Below are 17,132 nucleotides of genomic sequence, written 5' to 3'. Positions count from 1 at the left end.
TCGTCTGACTTGTTAAACGGGTAAATACAGACAAAAACACAATTCATATGCATAAAATGTACAATATTAGATACTATCAAAGGACGACACTATCATTGTCAGCAGTCAAGAAATATTAGGCCATGGGCTAGAGGGGTACATGCACCTCTAGGATATCAAACTGTATTTATAGAAGCCTTAGGATCTGTAGAATACGAAATAAAATTTTAACAGATAAAAGGCATGCAATAACTTTCATGGTTTGTTTTGAAGAGTACCGCAAAATCACTATTTGCGCATACCCACGTGCATTTGTCTTGTTGTACTACTACATGTCAGTCATCTGCTAAGCTTTTTTTAACATAACCTGACTTTTTGGGTATCATTAGAATGGAAATTTATTTGTCTTTAAAAATGACATATGTAATATGCAATATGTACCATAGATTTTTTATGAAGTAGAACCAAAACTTACCCGATACCCGAAGTTTGCCATGCAAATTACAGCTAATGTCAAATTATACCAATGTTTTACCTCGGCATAATACAAAAGGCAATGCTTTGTATGATATATGTTTTATTTGCTACAGGGACATGTTTATCATGTGAAATAGACTTTTGACAGAAAAAAAGATTGGGATGTTATTCTTATCCGATTTTTTGTGTTAATAAAATGTTTGTTTCGCTTCGGATATATGTTTGGAAGTTTGGATTAGTGTGTACGGTAATGTTTTGTTTGTGTACAGAAAGATTATGGCGAGCCGCAGCCGGACCTCTGGTGTTTCAAAGTTGATTGAGTGGCCCTTTGATGCTTGCGTTTCGAAACCCGTATGGTTTCTCACATTCGCAGGTAGATTCTTTTCTTAGTTTGCTATTTGTTCTGTGTTGTCACTGTCTACATAGTTGTGTATAAAGCTGAGTGAATTGCCTTTCGTATTCGCGTACGTAATATTTTGTAATCTTTTAATGACAATGCCCCAAACTTAAAGTGTCTGGGTTTTATGGTAATGTGTCTATTGCTTGCAAGCTTGTTTATCGATTCTTTGGGTACGAGAAATGTTTTGTTTCCTTGTTTGAAAGGATATCTCTAGAAGTGCAAGTTAAGTAGCTTCCAGTTAACCTTCAAGTTTTGTGTTCTCTGTTATTCAGGGAGTCTAGTTTTATTTTTCTTTGAATGGGTGTTGTTGCGATTGTTTGTGTCTCATGATGTAGCGTAGTCTCATTTTACGACTATATTTACTGAAATCCTGTCGGAATGAATTTTAGGCCTTTGCCTACTGCTATTATTTCGGTGTTTGTTAGTTTGAGCGATGATAGGTTCTTGATGAATTTCATGTTGTTTGTGGCTGAGACTTTGTTACTGGCAAAGGAAGTTTGACACCTCAAAAGTACAAGGCCATACAAAATTATTGGAAGAGCCCTTCAGACCAACCGGGTACAAGTTTCCCAAAAAGTGCCAAGTACATCAGACTAACCCAATATTTGAGGAAAAACATTTGGAACAATAAAACTAGTCCATGGGCCATAATCCCAAACCGGTCAATTTTTGTGTGGGCGCGGTGCTGCAATGATCATATTTCATGCATCGTGTATTCTGCTCCTAAACTTGATAGTACACAATTTTTTATTCACATGCAAAAACATGGTACCATAGTCATTAAATTGTATTACTCAATTTTCTTTCATTTTAACAAACATGAAAGGTAGGGAAAGCAAAGCTTAAACACCATCCTGCACTTTGTCAGTGATGTCCGTGCTTGGCATTCCCCGGACCTGTGCTTGCTTTTGCATGGCTCGTCAACTGGCGAATATTTTATTCCTCTCCATGGTGTTTACATAGGCTGAGACAACAAGTTTAAACGACAATCCTAGACTATTGCCAATCATATTTTGGTTATCCACTTGACACGTACACCCAAGACCTAAGGAAGGTAGTGTTGGGTGGCCAATTATCTGATCAAATGTGATGTATTCCTTCAGGTGCCGCCAACTAAGCTGTTCGTGCAAAAAGGTGTTCGTGCGAAGTTTTCAGCGGGCGGGCAAATTTCAAAACTAATCAGCGGGCGGGGAGAAGAAAATCGATATTTACTGTGGGCGGGGAAGAAATTTCACTATTTTCAGTGGGCGGGGAGAAAATTTTTGACAGTGGGCACCGGAAGATACGTAGAGGGAGGGGAAAGCGGCGTGGTTGATAGAACTTGAGGGGAGATTTAGCGCCTAACTTAGAGGGGAGCAATGTTCCAAGCTATACTGCCAGTTGCTCCCACGGTTTGCGTTGATCTGGGTTGCCTATAGTAGGCATCTAGTTGGCAATGGGACATTTCAGTAGTGGGGAGAGGGCAGAGGGGAGCTTGAAATGTTGTGGGGAGTGGGCAGTGGGCAGACTATAGATACTGGAGGGCAGCGGGCATCAAAATTCAGTGGGAGGGCATATTTTCCGTGTATGCCAGTGGGAGGGTAGTTACGAACAGCTCTACTTTCCCCTCCAAATTTTGGGTCAAGGTCAAAAATACGAAAAATCGGTATATCAGCCTTCAAAACATGTTTTGTGATGATTTTGCGAAATTCATGAAATTTACCAGTTGGCGGCACCTGATTCCTTCTTATACAAATAGTGACACTCTAGTCAAGATTGAAACATAAACCTCAGAGATTTGGCTCAGGAGAAGATTGGTTTAACAAGAGTCTCAAAATCATGATTTTACAATACCCTTCAAAACATGACTATAACAGCTATTGCATTCTAATATGTTTTCTGTTAAAAGTCTATTTCATATTTATGACGCGTCCCGGTAGTAAATTAAAGAGATTTCATACAAGGCAGTGCCTATTATTATATGTCTAGGTAAAAGGGTTGTAGAATTTGAGATAAGCAGTGACATTAATTTTCAATAAAGTTTGGAGTATGGCTAATTTTTGGTCATATTTATAAAAACATTGGAAGATATTGCATATTACAATTTGTCATCTGACGAAGAATAAAATTACTTTCCAATGTTACCCCATAAACCATTAATGTTAAATATTAAAATATAAGCTAAGCAGATGACTTACAAGGAGACACGCTTAACAAATATTCGCAATACTTTGACTTTAAGGTACCCTTTAAACATGACTGTAACAGCCATGCATCCCAATAGTTTTGCTGTTAAAAGTCTTTCATATTTTGACGTATGCCTGTAGCAAATAAAACATATTCCATGCAAAGCATTGCCCTTTGTAATATGTCTAGGTACAAATTGGTAGAATTTGAGATAAGCAGTGCCAGTAATTTGCAATGTAAAGTTTGGGTATGGGGTAAGTTTTGGACATATTTTATAAAAACTGTGGAAGATATTGCAAATTACAATATGTCATCTGAAAGAAGAATACAATTACTTTCCAATATTACCCTATTAGCCATGTTATGTTACAAATCGAGCTCAGCAGATGACCTACAAGAAGACAGGTTTAACGAAAACGCGTTAGAGTTGGCAATACTATGATTTTGCGGCACTCTTCAAAATATAACCAGTAGAGCTATGTAGGAACACATATCCGAAACGAATCTAAGACAAACTCGACACAAATTAAACATTTTGGAAAGTAAGGTGGGGAGCCTCTTTCACATTTTTTAACATACGACAGTGGCGCTGTTGGTAAATTCTAGTCGGGTGGAAACCGCATAATTGGAACAGCCGTTCGTTTGCGAAGACGACCAAAAGGTGCAAAGCGTACCTTCCTTTAAAGAAGAAAGGTAAACTATGCATAACTAATAGACGGGGTGCAGAACGTCGTTTCAGGCGAGATCGACGGTTTCCACCCCGTCAAGTTCTGTGTGGGCGCAGGGCTGTAATGATGGGCATGAATCTATATTCGTGCAATAGACCATTGACATGACGTTGGAATAACTCTTAAAATAATTTATAAATCATGAAATTTATATCAAATTATACAAGATCGGTATCTTATATGAATTATGAAAAGCAATGTATAAAAAGTCAATGTATAAAACGTAATATATATATATATATATATATATATATATATATATATATATATATATATATATATAGCCAAAAATAACATAAAATATGATCGTGTTCTCCACGTGGTCAAATTCTAAATGGCGCCACTAATTGTAGTATACATGATAAATCTCTAAGAGGACAATTATGGTGACATATAAGAGATTTTCCCCCAAATGTTATTGCTTTCAGCGTTCAAACTTAAAAAAATGTTATACAGTAAATATTGTTATGTTTTTGTATGTAGACCTATGTATGAATGTAGATGAACAAGAGTGAAGGATTGGGTTAAATTCCCCGCACAATTTTCCATGTTAGGCCTTTTGAGCAAGAACGCCCTGCAAAACTCGTCAATGGCTAATTATAAAGTTTAGAAACGATAATTAGAGTGCCAAAATATGCTCATATTCAACGTTTCTACTCAAGAACCCCCATCCATTGGCAGAACATGGGGCTCGCTGTTCTTACACTCAAACTCTTCATTCCCGTGGGCCGATCTAGGCCAATAGTTTGCAAAATCTTGTGAGTGTGCCGTACGTGTAATGCACACACAACAGCTACAACCCTAAAAATGGCTGAAACATGTGCATCAACGATTACAAATAAAAATAAAATAAAAACTCTTAACGGTACCTTCTGAAAGTCTTCTTACAAAGGACAGCTAACAGCTGCTCATCGTAAAAAAAACATTAAATTTGGCAATTTGAATCTTCCACTTTGGCCTTGTGGCAGCCATATTGTCAATAATTTTATTAAGAGAACTCGCTTTTCATAGAAAATGAAATAATCAAACATTAAACAATGCAAATGGTAATCTTAATATGCATTTATTACGACAATACCTCCACTCTTCACCACAGAATCATCCGTAGAACAGCACCTATGGGATTTTACAGTAATTGAAGATTGCTATGTTTCAAAATGGCCGCTACACCAGAACAAGTCTCTATACTTATAAAAATATGCAAATAGTAATCTTAATGGGCACTTATGATGGAAATACATCCACTATTCCCCACAGAATCATCCGTAAAGCAGCAAGTAGGGGATTTTATAGTGACTGATGGTCGCCATATTTAAAAATGGCCGCCACACCAGAACGAGGCTTAATCTGTGGTGGCTCGGTATCCAAATTGATTGATATTATGATAATCAACATTCTTACTAAATTTCATGCTTTTATCATAAAATGCACAATTGTTATGAAAATTTTGCTTATGCCGCGCCACTATTAGTGTCAGTGCACAGGTCATGATCGTGTCTGGTGGCACCGATGCGGTGCGGGTTTCAGATACAATGTATCATCTAGGAAAAGTCAAACTTTCGCTTAGGTTGTTAAAGGAAGTTTAGTTCTATTTAGGCAAGCCAGGAACGAAAATATACGAGCAGACGACGGAAATACCTTTGAAATGTTTTATTAGTACAGCAACAAAATCACGAACGAGTTACGACACTACAGCTTACAGTGTACTCACTTCATGTTTTCACTAATCCGCTTACTGAGATGGTAAATTCGGCATATTTGACGTCTGGGAACATGTACAATTCTTCGAGATAAACTGACTGTTACGGGTATTATATCCACGTATGTGCATTCATAGATGTCGCAGAGCTGCTTGCCCTCTGTGCTCCCAGCTGTTCATACTCGATGGAGTTTGAGCGTGGCGCGAGTATTTTGACCCGATTTGGCGGCCTCATAACTTTCACGCAGGGATGAGGTATGTACCAAAACACGAAAACACACCCATTTTACAAACTCCCGCCTATGTTTTACATCCACCGTCATTTTAAACTAAAAATAAATCTTCTTCAAATTGTGAAAACCTGTGTCGACATCGTAATATCTGAATTGTTTGCTTAGAGTGCTCCATAAACCCTCCTTTGAAGTGGAATGGCCCAATAGCGGAATAATATCAAGAAGTGATACGGTTGTCATCACTACTTAGCAACCAACTTTTTATAAGTACAGCCTGGAGGAAGCAAGGTCGATTTCAAGTTGATTTTGTCGCTAATTTCGGAGCGTCTGTAGGAAAACAGTCATAGCCAAAGCATGCATGTACACTTACAACAGAAGTCGAAACGTGAATAAAACCAAAAACAAATCATTGAAAACGGACGCAATCTTCCATTACTGCTTCTGGCATTATAAGTTCTTGTCGACATTATTTACATTTTATTAGTTATTTGTCAATTGAAATGTTTATTGAGTTAATTTATGTGCTTTTGATGAGGTTATAAAACCTGCCTTTTAACATTTGCGTTTGTTGTGTTGTTTGTTTCAACGCGTGGCGAATTTCGTGAACTGAGATGTTTAACATCAATATTTGTTTAAATTTATGTCCATGAACCCATGACTTTGACAGACCGATATATTTATGGTAATGTTTTTGCCTTTACACCATGATCTTGTCAATAGCTCTAATCATTGGTGTGAAGTTGTATTGTCACAGCTGAAATAAACTCATGCCAAAGAAAGTATTGTATTCGATGGGTCATCACTCTATCGAAAATAAGATAAGCCATAATGATATTTTATCACTTTGTTCAAATGCATGCGGAACGGGACACTGTTTGACCGTATACCTTCATTGTCGTCGCTTTTTGTGCCTAAGTATTCTCTCTCTGTGGGTTTTCCTTGCACGATATTTAAAACGTATAAAAATTCGCTACGCTATGGTCCGGCTAGCTCTGTGGGTCTCGCTTGCTAGAAAGACCGTTGAGGGCGCATAATCATACGGTTGAGGATAGCGCTGCATAGCCAACGAGGGGCTGTGCAAAGAGTATGGGGATGGACGACCATGCAGGTTCTGATAATCCCTCGCCTCGTGAACAATGCTGCGTACAAATGTCTGAAGTTATAACTTTCATGTTTATATACACATGTTTTGACAAGCGTGTACAGATGGACTCTCAATCGTTTGTCTTGTTGAGGTAATCTCACATTACCAAAGCTGCAACTTGAGTAGGGCATAGGTTGACATGCGACGGTTGTAATCGCAACGGAAATGGCTGAGACCCAAGTACTCTAACTAAATATCTTATAATTAGTGTTCGTTTGTGGAACGGTTTATAGTTTGATGTTGATTAAACTTTAGTAACTTATTTTGTTGATCAAACGTGCTATGTGCCTATATTTAAAATACTAATTATCCAATATAAAACGAATATTGTCGTAAAAATACTGATGTACCGAATTTTTTCATATGCGGACACCCACCAGTATTGTGTCGTCAAACATCACCAGAAACTGTTTTCAAAGGCCCCTGTTAATATGAATATAAACATCAAATTGAACCTAGTTTTACAGTAGTACCCCTTTTGTTTTGTTGTTTGCAAATTTCATGCATATTCCTACAATTAACAACGAAAAGGAATTCAGCCAGGATTTCAATGCTGTATCAGTTCAACAATGCCCGTGGCGCACATTTTTTTTTCGATCCGTCGTGTCGGTATGAAAGGTCGTAAAACATAATCGTCTTTAAATCTACCAAAGTAAAAAAGTAGATTCCACTCGTGGAGTTGTCAAATCTCACCTTCACACGGAGCGTTTCGTGGTCGTGGCGCAGCAAGCAGTTTTACCCGCACTACCCTGAGAGTGCAGGGCACTAGGGACTAGGGGAAACTGATTGAACCTAAACTTGTCACGTCGACGATGGTTTAAAAACATAAAATTCAATAATTGTTAACGTCAAGTTGCTTATTGTCTGATAACTATATTCCTGAAAATGTAACCTTCCATTCCGATGTCAAGTGCCGTACCTGCCAAGGACTTCGCAAACTCTTTTGTACTTTAATCGTGTGCCGAATATATCACTAGGAATATATTCGGATAGCTAGTGACATAACGGTTAGCAAATTACAGGTAGCACTGTTTACACGCGATGTTTCATAGATATCTTACAACATACAGCTTATTAACATCAAAATTATGACAGGCGCCTGTTCAGTTAAACTTATTTAATATCATGATCGTTAATCCCGGACAGGTTATCCAAACTTCAACTAATCCGTGTACCCCAAAAGTTTAAATGTCCGACTTCAGGTCATTGTGCAGGGTGGCGCCGATGGTTGTAATCCGTTAACATGTAAAAAGCCACGCTTCAGATCGGACATGCCGTGTTTGGTCTCAGCGTCCCATAATTTTGCCATGTTTAAGTAAATCATTGTCATTGAATCTTGCATATGATATCTATGAATATATAGCGACTGAGATGAAAATAAATTGAAAAAATTATCCGTTTTTTTTCAAGAACGCATATGTTTCGAAATGTGTTCCACGCAAGCTTACGACCGTTTGACCTCTCTTTGCATTATGTCACGAAAACATGATTATACAAATTTATTATACCGTGAAAGCGGTGATCCCGCCCAGTGTATGGAACAGGCTACGTCATCAGTAAGCCCCCAATTGTGCGTCAACGGTCCTGTAACTTTCCTTTAAATAATGGAGTGACAAAATGTTATTGTTTGCAAGCACCTTGATAAACGGAACAAGACCGTGTTGCACTAGCACTGCATTAGTTTTGATCAAAGTGTATGGACTTTTGATTTGAATGTCGGAACTCGATCTCCCACCAAGTTTACATAGTAACCGCCCTTAAAGCCTTGTGATTTACGACTTAGTGCAGTATTTTCACGAGTTTCTTTCAAACCATGTTGATGTAAATGTACTTACTGAAGGACGTGTACACAAATGTTAGTAAGCACTGATTTGCATGAGAGAAAATGCCGAGAGAGTTTGACCGGTTGACCTCGCTGTTAATTTTATGCAGGAAATTACAATAACAATGCTTGGTCGAATGACGCAGTGCCTTGAGGGTGGGATCACCAGTGGTATATGGGGAGGAGTACCTTCCCGATGGTGATAAGTGGGGCAGATTACCGTCGCCTAGGTGACTGGCGTATACGCGTGCCAAAAGACACCTATGGTTGATTTCCTGTTGACCAGTCGGATGGCAGAGTTGCAAATACCTGGACTGAACCATTAGATTTTTTGTGGGTGTCGGTGGTACTTTGACAATATAAGTAAAAATGCACATATATTGAGTTTATTGTCTTGTTTATGAGCGGCCAGTATTTCCAACAGCATAAATTATGTGCATTTGCCCTTGAAGGAATAAATAATTTTCGAATAAAACATCGCGAATGTAACTACATTCCTTAAGCTCGACGTACACTTAAGTGCCCCAAAGAACCATGAAATCGCCCGACTTTCGATTGAAGAGATGAGTTTTGCCAAACCGCGTATACAGAAAAAGTGGCAGATAACTTTATTTTTAGAATCATAGACAGTATAGCGAGATGTAAAAAATGTGAAACAGGCTCCCCACCTAACTATCCTAAATGTTTTTGTGTCGAGTTTGTGTTTGATTCGTTTCGAAAATGTGTTCCTACATTCTTATCCGATTGTTTGTGTTAATGAAATGTTTGTGTCGCTTTGGATATTTGTAGAGAAGTTTGGATTAGTGAGAACGGTAATGTTTTGTTTGTGTGGGGAAAGCTTATGGCGAGACGCAGCCGGACCTATGTTGCTACAAAAGTTGATAGGGTCGCCCTTTGACGCTTAAGCTTGCGTTTCGAAACCCGAGTGTGGTTTTTCATCAGTCGCAGTGTAGATTCTTTCCTTAGTTTGTGTTTGTGAAAATTTATTTTAATGCATTTTAGTGGTCTTGCTTTCCGATTAGCGAGGCAAGTATATTAATTTTGGTCACGTTGTGAGTCCGTTTGGTGGTTCGGTTGTTTGTTCTATATTTCTTTACTTCGGTAAATTTTGTTTTGACTGGTGTGTCTTTTAGATTTTTGCGGAGGTTTGTGAATTTTTAGGCAATAAGTACCACTGCGGGGTACGGATTTTATGTTTATTGGATCAAGATACTTACAAGTATCCTGGTTGATGTGCTTGTTCTCGTACATTTTAATTAATAGTCGCGCCAGCGGCTTACTGACTACGCATGCGCTTATTCATAATATACTATGCGAGTAACGGGAAGTGTACCCTTCTTTCTCATGATGGGCGCCGCCATGTTTTTTTTTGAGTACTCGTAATAAACAAATACGAAAAAAATTACTATGATATAACATGCCTTTTATAAAATATACCTCTTTTATTAGCCAGTAAATGTTATTATACACCTTGTCGCTGATACAAAGTATCGTTGATATAGATAAACGGAGAAAACTGTCGTGCATATGAACGGGGGCATACGCAAAGAATGCTGGGATTGAATTATAGAAGAGCGCCCCCTGTGTCAATAATTAGATTCAAAAATTGCAAGTTTTTAGACGGAACGCTATAGTTTTCAGCTTGCAAGTGGAAGATGGGCAGTGCGGTTACCATTGCAATGATAATTATTGCATAATACGTCCCTTGTTTAACGCCATAGGCCGTTATCATTGTAAAAATTGCCAATTTTTGTCCAAAATTTTTACACGCTACAGAAAATCTATACCTGCCCTGCTGCAGGGTTTGACGTCGTGTAGGGCCTAAGTACGTGAACTGCTTTCATCAGAGGGAAACTGGGCATAGTTTTCATATAAACGTTTATGAAGTAACAATTACAGTTTATCATGAATCAATACAAATAACATTGCCAATCTTAACCCCTGGCGCGACACCAAGGGCTGAGCCCTATATAATATTAGTTCATTTACTTTGTTTACTGTTTGTTCTGGCTTGTTGTGTACTACTACCTCCATGATAATACTGAGTGTTACGTAATTGCCTTTCGCATTCGAGTACGTAATCGTTTGTGTTGACAATAACGAAAAACCGACCCTTGTCGAAGGGTTATTTTCCCAAAATTTGTCCAATGTTTGCAAGCTGGTTTATCGCGATTCTTTTGGCACGCGACATGTTTTGTTTCCTTGTTTGAAAGGGTATCTCTAGAAGTGCGAGTTTAGCAGCTTCAGATAGCTTTCAAGTTTTTGTTTTTTTGTTGTTCGTGGAGTCCAATTTGACTTTTCTTTGAATTGGTGTTGTTGCGATTGTTTGTGTCTCACGATGTAGCGTAGTCACATTATACGACTTTATTTGTTGAAATCCTGAGGTGGTTTTATTCTGTTTGGTTTTGTTGGTGTCCGAATGAATTTTAAGGCTTTTGCCTAGTACTATTTTTCGGAGTTTCATAGTTTGAGCGATGATAGGTTGTTGTTGAATTTCATGTTGTTGTCGGCTTTTCTGTGGAAATAGCTGATTTATTTCCACGGCCATGTTTTCTGTTACGTTACTGCGATTGTTTATTTTGTATTTAATGTTGTTTTCAGTTGTTTGTTATGTGTACGATTTTTGTTATTTCTTTTAAGTGTTTGTGTGTTCTATGTCATCTTATCGTATTTTTTGGTAGTTCCCTTTTTGGAGTATTTGGTGGCCCTGAAAAGGGCCGCTTGGTATGGGTTTTTGTTAGCGCTTGGCGCGTTTGTTTTGGCGATAAGCCTAGCTTTTTATGCTTCTTTTCGCCGATTCGATGTGCTTGGTGAGTAGGTGTTTGCCGCCTTCTTGTCACTGTGTGTGCTTACATGGACAGTCTGCATAGCCCTTGAATGTGGTCTCGATTTTGATCAAACTTACAATTTAGGAGTATATATCAAAACTGATAAATGATTTATGTGATTACTGTAGCTATAGATAGGCTACACGGGCAGCGACGGGCAGTAATTAGTAGGCAAAACAGGTGGTTTTCACCGTGGGCAGAACTCGGTGCAATGATACTGAATATTAATAGTAAGCCTGTCACCTTGAAGGTAATGCTGTAGGTGAAACAAGGACACACGATGGTACAAACAACACCACAAGTGAAACGTACACACAGAAATACACGCGTTCCTACGTTGTGCCATGGATGTAAACATCCATGGTTGTGCCCACCCGGGCCACGCGATTAAAATATGACTGATACTGCTGGATAGTGTTAATTGGGTCGGTAAACAGTCAATTAATAGTTTAATTGACTACCTGGGTGATTGGCAGGTCGTGTCCAACGACGCATATGCAAAGCAGGCCAAAAGACAAAAGCCCCCAAAGTTATTGACAGCTGGCCAGGGGTCACCATGAATACGTAATGAAGCTTCACAACGCAGAAACTGCGTAGTCAAGCCCTTCTTAACCGGTCAAACTCTCTCGGCATTTTCCGGCATGTGGACTGTATGTACAAGTTTGAACTAGATATGTTGCTCTCATAAAACGGCCATCACATGAACGAGTAGAAAATACTGTCATTGGTTGATCTACATGTCATAATATTCCGAGAGACAAGCATAATGTCATTCACCCGATGTCCTTGATTTTGTAGTTTTAAGCTTTTTCTAAAATGCCGGGAGATAAAAGACGATGTAAAAACTGTTCAATTCACTTGCTCATTCCGACACAAACAACTGTGTACTACAGTTTTTCACGGGGTACACATCATGTAGTTAGTGGAATTCAAAGAATATCCAAGGTAAATGGAACATGCTTGTGGCTTTTCGGGCTTTCATTATGTGATAATTAAAATGCAACGAAAAGATCCTGCAACCACCTGTAAACAGATGTGAAAATTCCTTTCACAAAGAGATCAACTTCAGATAATACTTTTGAGGATATGAGAGCAAGTGCCTTGCTTCACTCCTTAATTCTACACAGCCAGATAGCAAGGGCTTGAAAATAAATTGTGCTGTTCCGATATTATGATTTTCAAAAATAGGGTAGGTAGCTATAGGGTGGGCAGAATTTTTTTTCCAAAATATTTTTATTTTTAAATATGCATTTCTCAGGGGTTCAGGGCGGTCAAGCAATGGGTACAACATTTCCAGAAAAAATGTATCATACATATAAAAGGGGGAAAATATAAAAGACATCCTCGTTCAAGCAAAAATCAAATGCCAAGTAACGAACTCGTGATTTTAAGGGATTTTCCTTTCTTTTTTTACTTGTGTGTTTACGTAGCTCTAAAATGTTCAGGGTCGGCAGGTAAAAAATAGGGTAGGGTTATATCGGGTTATCGGAAAAGCACTATATTTTTGTTCGGCCCAATCGCGTCGACTAGTCACCGGCCGGCGCGCACAAGATTTATAATAATTGTAGGCTGACTTGTTCATTTTTCGACCTCAATATGAGAAAGAAAATTCTTCAAAAGTTTATTTCATCGACCATTTCTCTAGAATCCATGAGTATAACTGTATATAACTGTGTGTCGCGTTTGATTCCGAACTGCATTCGATAGTACGTTACTCAATAACCAGTCTTCCAGAGTTCGTTCATTTTTTAAAAATATATTACGAACACACTGAATAGGTTTCTAGTATTATGGGTTAATAAATAGTGGTTTCTCCCACATGTAATGAAAATGCGATCAAACGGAGTAGAAGTGTTGGTATGATGGTGGGAGGCCCATAAATATAACCGGTTCACACAACCATGCCACGCAGTTAATATACATGCAATACAAATATATTTCCACACTCACCCTTATCCTACGGTCTGGCCGGCAGCTATATCGCGGTAGTTTCGTAAATGTCGCTGTTAAAAAATCTAAATTAAAACATTTATGGATCGAGAACGCAGAATACGGGCGCAGATTGATATTGCAGAACAGGAGTGCAGTTCGACATTGCAGATTGAAATGCGCTAGCGCAGATTGGGGACGCAGACTATCAATTTCTGACCACTCACATACCTGGTTTTAGAGTCAAAGGCCTTGTCTTGCGTTCTCTCACCATCAAAACGGGGTAAGCCTAATTCACGTGCCGCGTGCCGCGAGCCACGAGCCACGATCCGCGTGATGCGAGCCAAAGTTCACGATGCACGGATTAGCTTGTTAAGCTAGAAATAGGTGCATTTTTACTCTAATTCACTTTATCGATTCATCTTCACTATTAAATCACATTTAATAGACACCTTGTATGTGCATAAAGTGGTGACCTCCGATATGTGTGTTCACGCAATTCAACATGTGCTGGCCGGTAAGGGAGCGGAAAAAAAATTATACGGAGGAAGGTCGAATTTTTCAAAATGATGCTGAGAAAAGCGACTCTCCCCAATTGTTATGCCGTCCCTGTATGTGCTATAGTCAACATCAATAATATTTTATTTGACAAATATTAACTAATTCATAATGTGACGCCTCATCCCACCAAATGTGAAGGCTGTTGCACTAATATACTGGCAAATAAGTTAAATTCAGGTCAAAAGTCATCCTGGTTACTTGATATTTTTGCTGTACACTTTCGTCCCATGATGGCCGTCCACTAAAAATCAGACCTTTAGCAATATTGGCTGGGTCAAATGTAATCCTGGTCGTTTGATACTTTAGCAGAAATCTTAGTTAACATAATCAATTCCGTCTACTAAACTTCAGACCTCTACCTCTGTTAGCTAGCCTATAATTTATAGATGTGCATAATCAGTGAGGTACAGGATGATTTGAGGGTCGAAGGTCGGTGTCCCATACCAGTCACAGTTCGATAGACACCAGCCGTCTTTGACTCTTACGTAGGATAAGCCTCAACTTAGTTGCAGAGTGGGGATAGGGCAGGTCAAAGGTCATAAATTCTCAAAAATAATATTGTAAAATCTTCTTAATATTCGCAGCTTAAGACCTAGATATTTGAAATATAGCAACCTTATCATATGGTCTACAAAACTAATGTACAGAATTTTGATTGATCAATTTTTAATGTTACAATTTTACGGGCAATGTGATTTTGAAAAATACTAGCCCTCCCTCCCTATAATTTCTTTCGAGTCCCATTCTGCATATGCCCCTTGATGTAGAATTCGTAAACACACATTCGCTTCACCAGTTCATGCATTTAGAAGGCGGCATTGAAGCCCGAATGTTGATTTATCAATGAAAATGAATCAATGAATGACATTAGAGTGAAGATGCACCTATTTCTAGCTTAACATGCTAATCCGTGCATCGTGAACCTTGGCTCGCGGCACGGGGATTGTGGCTTGTGAATTAGGCTTACCCATCAAAAAGACATTAAATCAGGTGCCCCGTAATCTTCGCCCCTACTCTATAACTGAAGAAGAAGTGTTTGATATCTGTTCTCCGACAAATTACTTTCGGAACCATTCACATGTTAGCATCTATTTTATTGATATTATAGCTGTTAATAAGATCGTTTACCCTGGCTTACGGAACGCGCGTGATCGAGATTGGCAGTTGTTTCGGAGTCATCCAACCACCGAACCACCGCACGAACCACCGAAATGGTCTACTATCTTAATAAAACGGATGGACACTACTCAGACAAACATTAAATTTGTTACAATCACAATCGATCGACAAATCTTATAGCCCGCAATTTAGTACTTGATCTGAAAATATAGCAATGTGTTGAAAACGCAGCAAAGAGATACAATGGAAAATGTTTGCAGTGGAGAGAAATTGTTCATAATTTTACTGACAGAATACGAGAAGTCTCTGATGTACTTGCTGACGCATTGTTAGCCGTATAATTAATTAGTAATTATGATTTTGCAGTCCTAAATCCTTCAAACAATCGGGCTAAGACAAGGAATTTACAATTGAAATCCTGCGCCGCGCAACGCTTTGAGTACCAAGGGTGCATAGAGGTTTTATCGTATTGCTGACTGTGAATTATCTATTCGCTATTCACTGGCAGGGCAAATAGGAACATAATTATTACTCTGCCAGCTGAAAGGCGAATATTCTTTTAGGTTTATTTAATCACAGTGTTCATCCGGTTTTGCTCTGCCAGCATAGAGTCTCATACGTTGTCATTACATCTCTTGCAAATGTACGTTTTCTTGTGAATAGGACGCATCAGAGTAACGGTAAAGATGTCCTATTTACTGATATTAGTCAGTTGTAATTGAAAAGATCGATCTTGTTCTCCGAGAATCGAGTGTGTCCCCGCAAACTGGGCATTCCACTACTCTAAATGATAAAAATACCGCAGTGATTGTTCGTTGAGTTCGTTTGGAGATCAATTCGTAAAAGAAGTTAGACTTAACTGTGCACACGTGTGCCAATCTCTGCAGGATATAGTATTGGGGAGTCTTAAGATTGGACGTCATATTATAAGGATGAAAATCAGATTGTCCTGTAGTTCATCCCAATTCTTGTAACTGCTCATCTACCCGTCTCACTGTAATTCTTAATTGTACGCTGCATTATACAAGCATCGGGACTTGTACATTTTCAGGATATCTTCTTCGTGCAATCTTGCAGGAATTTAATAATTTGTGGTTGATTTAACAAAGACACTTCTTTGCAAAGGATTAAGGTCTTTTTTTCAGCACAGCTAGTAGGGAATCTCAGAACGAAGTAGAAGGTGATTTCACCTTTGTCAAATCCAAGACTCGCGGCTTTGATCTGTCACCAGTAAATAAGGTAGTCCAGGCTTTGCACCACATCCGATACTGAATACGAATCGAAAGCAGTGACGTCTAAGCTCAGTTTCAATGTCAAAAAATGACGTTAAACTCTGAAGCTCAAACAGAGAAGTGTTGAAATATGAAAAAGTGTTCAAGTTTGATAATACAACTTAAAAATGTTTAATTTTGGACATTGTAAAAGTTACTTCAAATTAAAGTAAGGCTTGTCAACGCAATAAGTAACGTACGCAACAAGTGGAACATAATAATACTTCACATCGCATTTCAGCGAATGTCAGACACTATGAAAAGATGAGGTTGTGAAGTGCATGACTTTCAATTTTTAAAGGTAGGACATTTACACCACTGATGTGGTCGTCTACTTTTGTGAATTCATTTTAAGCTTGTGGAGTCACGACATTTCACCGCATTATCTAGTGTGACAAATGAACAATTATTTCCCCAGAAACGTTTAAAACGGGATGAACGTGGCATTGCCGAAACTAAAAGAAATAGGAAACATGTAATTTGTGCACGTTGTCTAAACTACAAGGTTTCTGGCACCAGTGTTATAAAATTGAGTTGTGTTTATCAAAGAATTGTTATGGCCTTTCAGTATCTAATTGATGTATATTCACATCAATTGCCTGTCACTATTTCAGTTTAATCATCTAGAGGCAAACGTCTGCTTTACGTTTTCAGACGTCAGCGGAATTCGTTAAAAAGATTCAGAAAGTATATTTTTTATCTGTCCCTGGTCATGGAAGGCAAAAAATATATTTATGTTTAATATTCATGTTAAAAATAGAATAATCCGATTATTG

The sequence above is a fragment of the Ptychodera flava genome, unplaced genomic scaffold (assembly GCF_041260155.1).
Source record: "Ptychodera flava strain L36383 unplaced genomic scaffold, AS_Pfla_20210202 Scaffold_33__1_contigs__length_2856901_pilon, whole genome shotgun sequence".
Taxonomy (NCBI): domain Eukaryota; kingdom Metazoa; phylum Hemichordata; class Enteropneusta; family Ptychoderidae; genus Ptychodera; species Ptychodera flava.
The sequence above is the reverse complement of the archived record's forward strand: the minus strand, read 5'-3'. Positions refer to the sequence as shown.